At 40.9% G+C, this 14,087-nt stretch overlaps 1 long non-coding RNA gene across 2 annotated transcripts in view; it reads right to left on the reverse strand.

The window, feature by feature from the left end:
- The window catches only part of LOC132452695 (uncharacterized), a 75,553-nt gene extending 62,392 nt beyond the window's left edge, over positions 1–13,161 (reverse strand). Inside the window, exons 1-4 of one of the 2 annotated variants that reach the window (XR_009524468.1) lie at positions 13,043–13,161; positions 12,641–12,814; positions 9,996–10,037; positions 7,846–8,193 (exon numbers count right to left, since the gene is read on the reverse strand). This is a non-coding gene — a long non-coding RNA (uncharacterized LOC132452695). Of the gene's footprint in view, positions 1–7,845; positions 8,194–9,995; positions 10,038–12,640; positions 12,815–13,042 lie in introns of those variants that run through there. The other variant, XR_009524469.1, reaches the window with a different exon arrangement.
- Between the last annotated feature and the right edge of the window lie 926 nt (positions 13,162–14,087).

A 14,087-nucleotide genomic window follows, 5' to 3' on the forward strand; every position in this document is an offset into this window, starting at 1 on the left:
ACCGCTTATCCGGGGTCGGGTCGCGGGGGGAGCAGCTCAAGCAGGGGGCCCCAGACTTCCCTTTCCCGGGCCACATTGACCAGCTCTGACGGGGGGATCCCGAGGCGTTCCCAGGCCAGTGTTGAGATATAATCTCTCCACCTAGTCCTGGGTCTTCCCCGAGGTCTCCTCCCCACTGGACGTGCCTGAAACACCTCCCAAGGAAGGCGCCCAGTGGGCATCCTTACCAGATGCCCGAAACCACCTCAGCTGACTCCTTTCTAAGTAAAGGAGCAGCGGCTCTAATCCGAGTTCCTCACGGATGGCTGAGCTTCTCACCCTATCCCTAACGCCAGCCACCCTTCTGAGAAAACTCATCTCGGCCGCTTGTACCCGCGATCTCGTCCTTTCGGTCATCACCCAGCCCTCATGACCATAGGTGAGGATAGGAACGAAGATCGACCGGTAGATCGAGAGCTTTGCCTTGCGGCTCAGCTCTCTTTTCGTTACAACGGTGCGGTAAAGCGAACGCATTACCGCCCCCGCTGCTCCAATTCTCCGGCCAATCTCACGCTCCATAGTACCCTCACTCGCGAACAAGACCCCGTGAGCGTGAGATTGGCCATAAACAACCTTCCAAACCAAAATAACATATGTAACCCGCCATAGAATTCGACCATGCTTTCAATTAGAGAATGAACTAGAGTTAAACTTGGCCACGGTAAGCCCAGTAAGCAGAATCCATAGAAAAGTAATAATTTTGTTATTAACTTATTGACAGAACAAGATTTAGTTCCGACGATTATTCAGATTTTTATTTCCACAGCTATGAACGTCATAACTGTTTTACCCCAAGCTAATAATATTTAACTAGTGTGATGGGCAACATATAATCAATGGGAGCCATATGCAGTGATGAACGGTTTTCAGCCTTGTTTAAAATTGGGTCTTGTTCTAATAACAGCTTGTCTAAACATTCCCTGCAATGCTTGGCCTCAGATTGTAATGAGTTAAATTTACTTTTCTTTCCTTTAGACTTGTCGGCTAGTTGTTCACAAAACTTCTGGTTAAATTAGTCAGAAGGAGCATCTCTAACACAAACACACACGTGCGCACACACGCACACTGACACACGAACGCATGCTCTAATTAGCAGCTATAAACGTCAGCACCTGTTCCTTCCTCTATGTATTCCCAATAGGATGCTGAAAGCAACGAGGCACACAAGGGCAAAGCGAACCAGGCTTTCTTCTTCGGAATCTACGAAACGTTGAAATACTTTCATTCACTTCAAGTATGGAACTGCAATTAAACCATTGCACATTATGCAACCAAATTCACTGGACACGTCATAACATCTAATCAAATTACAAGGTTCTATACGCGACTTGCTATGATTATGTAAACAAGAGCATATCTCACCTCACAGGCTCTTGCGCGCTTTGGCTGTACTTTACATATACGTGTCGTGTACATTCATTTAGTATTGTGGATCACAAAGCCATACATCACTCACGATGCAGCCAGCTTTCATTATACTCATTGGAGGGATAAGCTAACATATTGGATGGATCCACTCGTGCATGCTTAATTATAAACCAACAAAGCTCTTATTTGAAATGGAGCATATCATTCATTTTCTGCTTAATTATAGATGCTGATTTGAAAGTAATAATAATGCTTGAGCATGTCAATATGTCTTATACATCAAGTGAATGCAGTGTCAAATCAGAAGGTGACACGCTGTGATAAAAGTAAAGTAAAACTGGGTAAAGAAATGTACAATTGTTCCCAGAGGGATTTACACTATGGTATGATAGAATATTTGGACTATTGCAGGCTATGCATTACGCAGAGCTCAGCATTAAGCACCAAGACCATTTTTAGCTGACAAACTGTGTTGTTAGGGTTTACTGCAAACGATAGCTACCGAATTTAATCAATCAATTCAACATACAATTATTTGTACATTTTGCTACTGAACTAAAGTACTCAATTTCGAACAACCCTGAATTGGTATGGACGACTTGGGATGTTAAGTGTTTAACATACTTGTATTTTGGTTGGTTTTAAATGCTCAGACACCTAACCCCTGTCTTGATCTGAAATGAGCAGCTTGCTACAGTGCTGGTTTCTTTGTGGTAGTCGGTCAGCAAGAAAGAGCACTGCCTTATCATCCTCTTTAAAAGGAGCAAGATATCTCTCTACCAAGTCTCATTTATTTAAATATCTTTAACAGTAGTAAGAGGCACTGGTATTATTCTGCTAATGACCCACTCATGCATGGAGAGACAGAGGTCTTGCCAATTACTAGAGAATGATGAAATGAACCATTCAAATTGCTGGTTGTTTTGAGACCAAGTGCAGGCCACACATTATTCACTATCTTATATAATGGAGAATGTTATAGATAGGAGAAAGTTACTGACTTGGTTACTAAGTCAATTAACCCTATTTTTTTTTTTGTTACTAACTTAGTTAACCCGAGTCAATTAGTAAGTAACTTAGAAATGTCACCCTAGTAAATGAGTTACTTAGAGAAGGAACATTACTTGCTTGAAACTTAATCACTTACTAACTTAAGAAATAAGCATATACCAACTTTACTAAATACAATTAAATAACTTTGTTCGGGAAGGTGCCTTTCAAAACATCTGTAACCTTTAACCTTTCAGCTTTAGCACCCTTACGCCTTCACAAGATAAAGTCGGTTTTATCCTGCTTTCCGTTCAGCATACGGCGACAGTTTTTGTCTGTGCTGTTTGATCAAATTGGCTGTGGGAAGGCTTTCTCCCAGTTCTGGACCAGACATTAAACCCATTACTGGGACTGTGTCACTGCACGTGGCGGTATTTAGTCACTCATCCTGTGGAAACTACATTCTGTGAGTCCGAAGGGATGCAGGCACACCGGAGCTACACAGGCTCATTATGGCCAGGAAGCTTTCAGTAGGATGCTTCTATCGTATTGGAGATGCCATTGTATTTATAGGGGTTATTTTATTGCCAATAAGCGAGAAACAGACAGACTTCCACCCACACACACACACACACACACAGCAACCTTATTAATTGACATTGTATGTGATCGCCAATGCAAAACATGTCAAACAGATGAAAAAATACAAATAAAATAAGCACTATTGGATAAAAACAATGCAGTCTTAACATAAGGGTATTCCTTTGATGAACAGTAAAATCTATATAATGGTCCCAAACATTGTTTATTATCCCACGTAAAAATGGCAGAGAATAAGTGGACCACAAGGTAACCAATATTTAAAGATTGTTTTATAATAAATAAAAGTGCGATGGGGAAAAGCTTCACTGACACAATAAGGAGGAAGTCTATTATTAAAGTGTGTGAGTGTTACACCAGCAGGTGGGGAAAGGGGGAAGGAAGCACCTGTTCACTCTCTCATACAGGCCCGCACACACGCACAAAAGCAGAGAGACAGACAGACAAACACTCTTTACTGTACAGACACACACACTGTCACTCACAGTGTAACAGACAAACACACACTTGCTCATGTGCGTGTGTGTGTTTCTTGCGCCTATGAGGGAGGCTAATGCTGACTTGACTAAGATGGTATCATAATACAATGGCGTGACACCAGCACGCAATAATCCCTGCAATGTAATAAAAAGGATGACACTATGAAACCGGTGATATCTTTAAGCACAAAGCTAGAATCCAGCAATACAAATACAGACAAAGGTGAAATAGTTGAACTGTTATACCGTTAGTATTTCCTTTTTTACACATCCTGTAAGCAATTTGTAAGTCTTGTATCTCCAGTGAACCCCATCTTATTATGCGAACATTAACTTCACTTGATATGTGTATGTGTATTCAAATTTGACACTCACAATGATTATGGGCATAATGTGAAGGCTTATTCATTACGGGATCTGGGGAGGGAAAGGTTAAATGTTGAGAGTGCTTTATTCCCGGGAGTTCAGCTATTGCATGTCAATTAAGGTAAATAACAAATGATTCAAAAACGTCTCTACTTGGCAATCTCTCATCTTAATCGTGCCAACCCATGAAAAAACAATTACCCTAAGAGAAATTCTCAAGTGACCTTCCTGCAATGGCAGCACTCATCCGATGGGTTGTTTAGATATTAGCAGCAGCCTATGGGCGTAGCAAATACACACGATGCAATAGGCATTTTGACACTACCATCAACGCTGTTTCTGTGTGAATAATGACGATGGCTGTTCGATCATTTACTCTGGGATGAGTTTTATAGAAAACAACAGGAAGGACTTTTAGCAGAGCTGTTGGCCTCAGAGAGAGGTCCCGGACATCGCCTCCTCGTTTAAGCACATTTAAACTGAGACGTTTTTCACAGCACTACTCCGCACCTTTAGTTATACGTGTCCATATTTTTGTTGGCCTATGTAAATCTCCCTGTACCGCTATGTTACTTTTATAGGATAGAAGGATAATAAATCGCCATTGGATTATAGGTTAAAGGATTTTATAGCCACTTCATTGTGTTTTTTTATTTCATGCACAGATTTTTCTTGCTCGCAGCCAGTGAGGCATTGTAAGTTGCCTTGCCCGGTTCTGTGTTTTCTTCATCGTTGCCCTCTGCTTCTGCCAACATTAATAAGACCAACCCCTCCATTTACCAGTGCACCACAAAGATAAGGAACAAATTGTTGTCTTGATCCAATGCTACACACTATCACATATCTCTGACAGGTCGTTCTAGCACTTTTCAATATTTAAAAGGTTGTATTTTATTTGATCAAATTCCAAGGAGCATTTCTATTTACCCCTTGCTACGATCCCTTCAAAGAGTAGCGCATCTGGACTCTTACCAATTACCCCTGATGGGATGATGAGCCTTGCGAGCACTTTGGCAGGGCAGAGGTCCGACAGTTTTTTGCAAAAACCGAGATGATAATTCAAATTTGGAACAGTAAACTAACGTCTTATCATGATTTATCGCGAAACTGGTAACCATTTCATCCCTGGTTACATTGCAGCCCGTGCTTTGCGGCTGGCAATGGCTGAAGCACTCTTGCTTTCAGCCTTGCTCAATACTGGAGCAATTTCTAAAATTGATGTCCTCATATGTCACTTAAGTCCAAGATGATGGTCAAATAGACCAGGTTGAAAAAATGGAGAGGTTCCCTAGGATGCTTGTAATGCAGGAACCGAACAGATGCACGGGATGCATTGGCACACAGAAGGTATGCAACAGGTGGTGTCCCCATGTTGTCTCTGTGGCTTGTTCCATCTCTTCCATTTCCCCCATCTCCTCTTATCTCCTCAAATCATGTCACTAAGCAGAACCATTTTCGCCAGCGGTCGGGTAAACACATCATCACAAGCCCACATCCTCATTTCTGAGAGCCATCTCGTTTTATCCAGGATGTAGTAAAACGGCCTCAAGGCAATACAATTACTTTTCTGTTTCTGTTGCCAGACTATTTTCATATTAATTTATGCAGATGGCCTCCGCAGTGTTTTACTTCTCCTTCGGCCATTTCAAAGAATAATTGTATAAACAGTGCCAACAACATGTAATTGCTTTTTAATAACTTTGTATTGGACCGGAAATTTCAGTTTCCTCTGCTCAAGTAGTAAAATGTGGGATTAGATTAGTGTTGACCGAAAGCAAAGTACAATTTACTTTAATTAACCTAATTTCCTTTTTTACAAGGCCTGTGCAAAAATCGAGGAAGTTATATATTATTCAATTTGTGATGTTGCCGATTGGTTTTGTAGTCATCAGGGGTCTCATTTATAACCGTTGCGTATGCACAAAACGGGGCTGAAATTGGCGTACGTGACTTTCCATGCCAAGGTTGTGATCTATAAAAAACCAACTTGACGGGAGAATGTGCGCAGCCCTAGCAACCAAAAGCTTCACTTTTGGTTGCATCTCCGATGGCCCTCAGAGCTCAAACCACTGCAACTCAAGAAAACACATGCAAATAGTGAAAACGCAAGCAATTAAAAAGGAGACATATTATACCACCAGGTGTGAGTGTGATTAGCCTTGCAAGCCGTTTCGAAAATCTGCCCCATATGACATCAATAGTGTGCGTGTCCACCTAGATCTGTGCTGGATAGATGAGCAACGTTTACTGCAGTCCACTGGGTAGGTTAGTAGACTGATCTATCCAGCACAAATCTAGGTGGGCCCCACTAGTGATGTCATATGGGGCAGATTTTCGAAACGGCTTGTAAGGCTAATCACACTCACACCTGGTGGTATAATATGTCTCCTTTAAGAAAACATAATCAACGTGACAAGTTCAACACGTGCAAAATTTAGAAAATGTGCTTCAATTTCAGACATCAAAAACCCTGACAGAAATCCACTGCAATTACCCCTAACGACAACTTTCAAATCAGCAGCACGTATGGATACACTTGTTGTTGCCTCCACGGTTTGTGACTTATTATGTCACTGAAATCGGTTGTCCGCATCAGTGGTGTGGGTAATGAACTAAAACGTAACGTTTTTTCGGTTAATTTAAGATTGTTATTGCATGCTTGGTTATAATTGCAGTGTCCATATGTCTCTGGAAACACTTCCCTTGTCTTTTCGCAGTGTTTCTGTAAGGTTCTTTAAGGGTTGTGTTGTCTGAATATGCGAGGCGTTTATATGAGTTTTCTTAGTTTGCTTGGGGTTAGCTCTCGAGGTCACTGGAGACACCTTACTTGCCCTTTGAACTTTGCCCTCCCTTGGAGTTGACCTTTATTTACCCCAACAATCTTCTGTAGACATTGGTGTGAAGGTTCAACGAGCCTCACCGACAGAAGCCTTTGGCAAAAACAGGACAAATAAAGGACTGACATTATAATGTTGTATACAGTGGGTATAATTTAGATACATTTTGTAAATAAAAATGCAATACTATAAATATCATAATAACTGTCTGCCTAAGGTATTTTCTGTTTGAGATGCAATATTTACTATATATCCTACTTAAACATAATTAGATTGCGTCATCAGCAGAGGCGGATTGGCCGTCGGGACGATCGGGAGATTTCCTGGTCGGCCGGCCGGCCAGCGAGGTCAGGTGGACCGGCCCACAATTGTGTAACGGTCAGCGAGGTCAGGTGGACCGGCCCACAGCTGTGAGCGGCCGCGAGGCGTCTGCAAGCCGGCCCTGAGAATAATTTATTCCCCGTCAACACGCCGTGAAAATCCCCGAAATAAACAATATATGTCTTGAGAACATCCAACCAATATACCACTTGTTTTTTTTTTGATATTATTTTTTTTTTACTTCATTTAAATCTTCATTATTCAGGCGTTACAGAACTTTCATGGCCATAAATAATATGAACTACAGTTCACTTTAATTTGTTTGTTCTTGAATTGACGTAGAATGGAGCAAAGACTCCTGGGATTGGGAAATGCGTTTATCCAATAAACAGCTTGCAGGTCAAGTCCATTTTCGGAAATGTAGGGGGATATATGAGCGGCCCCACGTCTAATGGCATGACCCTAAAGATGCGTCAGACAGAGAAGGCGAGCAAGTTCGTGGTTGCTTGCTTTTGCTTGTTGTGGCACTCATGGAAGGCAAGAAGAGAAAAGAGAAAGGAGGGGCTGAAAAGGCCAGATTAAAGAAGAAGCGGATGCTGGAGGGGGGATGCATCTAAGTGCTCATAAATAACGAATTTATTCCGAAGTCAGGCATTAACGAATTGATAGAAAAACTGTTAGCCAGAGCTCCACCATTGACGTTATTGCTAGGCGGGAGCTAGCACAAGCTGCTAGTCAAATGTGTATGTGCTGGCTGGTATATTTCAGACGAATTAATGACTTAACTGATCTTTCTCTTTTAATGGATGGAGAAAAAAAACAAAAAACGATGTTGCGGGGGGGGGGGGGGGGGGGATTCTCCCGGTGGCTATTGGTGCCCCACTCCGCCCCTGGTCATCAGTATATTGCACATGTGTAATATACCGATGTCACACCACTCAAACATATTCTAGTGTCACATTCTATCAGACCACAAACAAAGCTTGTTCTCAAATGCAGAAACTCAGAGGTGGATACATTTAACTGATTGGGCATCATAGTGTGTAACCGTATGCGTCTTTCTCAATAAAAGTTGAGTGACAGATGTGAGCAGTCAGCCGCTGCAGTCAGTAGTGATCATTCATCTTCATGGTAAGGGGCCCTCCGTTCCACCCCACTGGAGACAGACCAAGGGGGGGATGGAGGTTGCCAAGCTGAATAAGTTCAAGGATAAAAGAAAACTGAAATAAACTGAAATAAATTCACCCAACTTAATACTTTGGGAAAATGTTGCTCAGTAGAAAGGGGGTAGAATAAATCAAGAATGGGAGAGAAAGCATAAAGGAGTTGATGGAGGAGACACACTTTAAGGACTTATAGTGTGACCGGTCCATTTCCTATACCTTCAACCAACTTTAAGTAGGGGAGAGTTAAGTAGTGGATGTAAAGAGGAAGCAATCCGTCACTTCATCCAATTAAAATTCTCTTGTCTGTGATGCCAGATGTCGCTTTGTTTGATTACTCGGTTGTCTCTTTCTGTAGATCAATTATGCACCCTTAATTAGACCCGGTTTCACTTTAAGTTCTTACAGTTTGAATGGGAGTTCCTACACAAACGTAAGCCAGAACACCCTCTATGAATTATGAGGGGGTTTTTTCGAGAGAAGGGCATATCAGCCTAGATACAATTTTCTACTTCGAAAAACAAAGTTAAAGTTATGCTATTTTGTGACAAAATGCTGTTTTTCTGAGAAAATAAGAGCCATCGAAAAATAAACCCCAAGAGCTGGGTTTTCTCCACATAGACAAACTTGTGCAGACTCGCCAGGTGACCGCTGACGAAAGTAGGGCAAAAGCAGATTTCTGGTAGCCTGGCTATTGCCAGACCAAGCTCAATCTTAGATTGAGTTTGGTCAGGTTAAGATGCTGTCATTTTCTTAAGCACAAGAGGCGTGATCAACGGGCCTAGTTCAAACAACTCTGTACGCAATTGGCTGCTTGCCGTCGCTTCCCTATCGTCATTGTGTTAAACCAGCCAATAGCGCGCCAGGGGGGAATAGCCAGCTTGGCTCCCCACAAACACATCCGAAGCAAAAATAAATGTGTTGCTTTTCTCCAGACCCTCCTGCAGGGCGAATTTGAATCGCCAGCAGATTGGGCTGGGGGTACCCAGTTTAGTTTTCTGGTTGAATCATCCCATGAGTTATAATACAAAAAGAAAACAAAATCATAGCTATTTGGTTAATGGGCATCCTGTTGGGCATCCATTGCTAAGGCGTTGCTTTCAAAGAGAGACAGCGAGACTTACAGAAACATGAGTATGGTGCATTGACTATGTTTAACTTTAAATTTGAAACCCGGACTACCTTGTTAAACCGATTCAAGCTCTCCAGTCCCGCTGTGAATGTGGTCCGTCACAAGTTGCTGGTGGTTCTGTACCGGCTGTACAATGGATCAATAACACTCACCAGAACAATCCCCAAATGGTTTATAGTCTGCACTAGCTTGTGATGGTGTGTTGTGCATGCATGCGGGAATATGTGCCGGTTTTTATCATCTCACTGTTCAATCAGCATATGTAGCTTTGATTGTGTCTGTGTATATGAACAGAAATAATGCACATAGACATCCAGTGTTATATTGACAGTGGTTTATGTATTTTGTATGCATCACACATTCACATATATTCCCTAAAACTGAGTATGGGGTTGATCGAGGCACAGCTGAAAAGTTTGCGGATGGTGTATTTATTGTGTCGTTTTGCAGGAGACCTGAAAGATGGTAAATATGCCGTGATGGCATGCTCTTTCCCCTTTATGATTTCAGGTAAGAAATCTAAGGACTGTGCATGCTTGAGAATCACGATTCCAGTATTATATCTACAAAGCCAATTAAACCCTGATTATGCACACCATACGGGGTTGACGTGGAGGAAGTGTGAGAATTGTAAATGTGTGGAGGAAATTAAACACTTTTGGATGTGTTAGAAAAAGAAGAGGGTTTGGGTTTGTTTCACCTGCGATGTGGAAAATCTGTTCTGTTCTGTCGAGTGGTTTTCCTACAGTGAAGGGGAAATAAATCCTGTCAGTTTCAAATACGCCTGTTCTCTCTCTTGGACCGACTTTCACAACTGAGAAATGAATTTCATGACGCACACACACACACACACACACACACACACACACACACACGCACCCACGCACGCACACACGCACGCACGCATACACACACTCGCATGGCAATGGACACAATTTGATTTGTGATGCGATGCGTAACCCTAGAAATGCAATAAGCCCAGGTTCGCCTAGGTCACAGCTATATGGTCATGGCTGTAGTAAGATCAGCTAATATGTTTAAGGGGTCGTTTGGATGTATTAAATAAAGAAATAATGGCATTTTTTATCCAGATTTTCCCATTGTGCATGTGCCTGTTATATTAACATTTGATTAATTTTGGCCACATTCAAATGTATTTCAAGATCCTATATAATTCTGATCCCTGATCTCCAATGCTACACTGGCGTCAACAGTCAGGTTGTGAATATAAATCGGAATTGGGCATTAGGATCTCTAATGTGAACACAGAACAATAACAAAGCTAATTGGCACTGATGTTTAAGTGTAGATTACCATATCCGTCTTACATCGCTGATTATAAGAGTGGCTAATGGTATGCATAGCTTCTACCAATTAAAGCTAAGTATGCTCATAGCACACAAACATGATTAGCCCTAGCGGGAAACTCGTGTTAGATTTCACGTATCTAAATCATGTCTACCAGAAAACGTGCCCATACTGAATACATCGTTTTCAGTCGCACACCTGTGTTGTTGATACTGGAGTTTTGTGAATAAAATGTTGTGTGCTGCTTTCAGTTTGTTTATTGCCTTGACATGAGTTATTTTATAAGGTCACCATTGTGTATGAAGTAGTACTCATACACAACACATTGACCGAGTCACGGCCCTCTTAAAGGTGAAATATTATACCACCAGGTTAGTGTGATTAGCCATTACTAGCCATTTTGAAAATCTGCTAATGGCTCATCACAGTCACACCTGGTGGTATAATAAGTCCCCTTTAAAGTTGGCATGTCTGCCCTCCCACTCGCAGTCGCCCTGATAGGCCAAACCCTTAGGTCACACATCTTTGTTAGTTTGATTTGCTGCAAACGTAGTCATCCGGTCAACTATAAAACTCCAGAGTCATCGCTCCAGGCTACATCCAAAACACTCAAAGTCATGTCAGAGAGGTCGGAGCGTTCCCATAGTCCGGGGACACAGTGGGTTGAAGCGAGGTGGAAACACTAAAACGCTGAGGAATGAGTACGTAAATTACATCTGAACATCCGAATCATCTCCCTTGGTGGTCGTTTAATGTTAATCACAGCACACGAAGTCTTCTGTGGTAGAGAATGGCCTGGGGACACACATGACTCAAATGGCTGCAAGGATTTCTGAGTAGTGTTTCTGTGTTTCGTTGTTGCATAATGTGTATATAAGGAGGGATAGCTAGAGTTATGTGGTTGACAGAATGGGGTGCTCCGCTTCGGAACAGTGCAATCGACCGGTTGGGATATAATCAAATATCCCGAGATAAATTATTATGGCGATTTACCTTTTGAGAGTTCGTCATTTTGCTTGCATTTTTATTGTTTTTGAGTCTGGAAATAATCCATGGCTTCAAGCTGAATAAATATATGTATATTGTACGCATATAATCTGAATTAATTGATTCTGGTTCCATTGCTGAGAGATCTCATGGGTTAAGAGTCTATTACGTGGATAACTCAAAAGCTAATGATTTCAATGATATATTACCACCTAGGAAATGTATGGTAAACCGATAAGGCACTGCAAGTACATAAACAATCAAATTGCAGCATGTGTAAGTGTATGTATGTGTGTGTGATGTTGTTTCTAGGAGGCTTGTGTCATTTTTGAATTGCCCCAGTTTTTGCTCTACGAGTTGAAGATGATTTTAAAACGGCAAGCATTAAGGAAAAAGACTACACATTTCAGGTTACGTCTCTCATTGATGCACGTGACTGAGACGAGTGGATTTCCTTTGAGACTACGTTTTACGTTGTCATCAGCCGTTCAAACATCTTGAGGGCAATACCAATACTTGTTGGAAGAACAATGCAGAGTTTATAAAAACACATTAATGAACAAAGGAATAACTATCAGGGACTTATTGGCTGCTGAATGGCCTAAATGGATCACCTTTACCAAAAGTTATGCAGTTACGTAAATCTTTATTTTTTTTAATGAAATTATAAGATACTTATATTTCAAAGCCTACCAAATATATATCTATCAAAACCCAGTGAATTGGTTTGATGTACAGCGACAGAGAGGCAGTTTAAATGAAGCCCTCTGCTACCACCTAGTGGCTAGAGTAATAATTGCATTAACAGTAGTTAGCACTGCCTAGCATCACTCAGCTAATGATACATTTTAGGCGAGAGCTGACTTGTATACGTTTTCTGCTTTGTGAATTGTGATTATCTGACACTGAATTTAGTCTGGGAAGCCCTTTGTTGAACAGAATCATTGTTTGGGGACTACAGAAATAAAATAAAACTGTTGGGTAACTCAGAAAGCACTTGTGGCATCAACTTTAACTGTTTACACCACCAACACATTTTTTTTTACTAACCTCGTAATTCAGAATCCGTTGTTTGTAGTTGTTTTTTCAAACTAGGCTGTCCACAAAATAGTTGCTTTCCTGGGTAAAAGGCACCTCCACACAGGTCACCGGATGGAAAAGTGATTTGAACCCCTGTGTTTAACGAAATTAAACGTATATGCGGGTCCTGGACATTCACTGTCACTGCAAAATACAAATGAGCTCAATTAGCAGAAATTCAATTACGATCATTAGGACCAGTTAGCTAGCAAGCCTTCCATTTATTCAGTGGGTATCCTGTCACTACAATGTGTAAATGTTGTTTTTTGTTACATTAGGAAGAAAACATATGTTTGACGAAGATCAAAATAGTTAAATTTTTACAATTTTACCACGCTATCGACGCACATGGACCTATAAAGAAAGACATACACTGAAAGCAGCGGTTTGACGGAGCGCCAACAACCCCTCCGTCCCGTCACGTGACCATTTTCGTTTACCCATAATGTAGCGCGGCAGAAAGCTTGTTACTTTGGCAATTAAATAAAACAATGTTAATCAAATAAAATAATATTAGAGTGGAGGATTAAAAAATCATTATAGTCCAGAATTGAGAGAAATTAACCTAATATATGCAACCGTAAAGGAGTTTTATAGCATGGGTACTTCCTATATAAAGAACTGTTAAAATAAAATCGCACGGTTGGTCCGAAGACAGTGGGATTACAAATGATTATTGCAGTCTGTTACATAACTCCTTGTTTCTTCTCTCCCCTAACCCACTGTCGGCCTTGACTAGCCTTTTGTTTTCTAATATAAATAGTATATATGACGTAAAATGTAAAGATAGCCAATTTGTATTACCTGATATATATAATCTGGAAAAGTGCAATAAACAACCCAATCATCATTTCAACATTTCAAAAGGATCTGTCTATAAAAATATTAAGGTTAGTATTTATGTTTAACAATTTAGGCTAATGAGATGTGAAAATAGACAGATAAATGGACAGAAAAAACATGAGAAGGCCTACAGTTCATATAAACAAAATAGGCTACAATTGTTGTTTCTTTTAGCAATAAATTATACAGATGACATGATTATATCATGAATGAGCCCCACATTATAATACATCTGACCCTTTGGGTTTTCCCATCTGTGTGTAATGGGAGTGTAATGATGGATACTGGAAATCAAAAGGCAATCAACCAGAAGCATCTTTCAAACCCTACAATCGAATAACTAGGAGATTTTGAGCCATAGAGGGACTGTTATATAGTCACACTGCCTTTATCATGTGATGTTCTGGACTTTCGCAACCTTGCTGCCTGAAGCACAACCATGCCATGAAAAGCACAGTTTTCTTTGAGCCAACAGACACAGCCTTTCAAACCGTTCTCCATATTGTCTTTAAAGTGGTTGCATGGATAGAATGTTTGCTGATGCATGGGAAAATATTTTAATTTTATTTGCATG

This window comes from Gadus macrocephalus, chromosome 23 (assembly GCF_031168955.1).
Source record: "Gadus macrocephalus chromosome 23, ASM3116895v1".
NCBI lineage: Eukaryota > Metazoa > Chordata > Actinopteri > Gadiformes > Gadidae > Gadus > Gadus macrocephalus.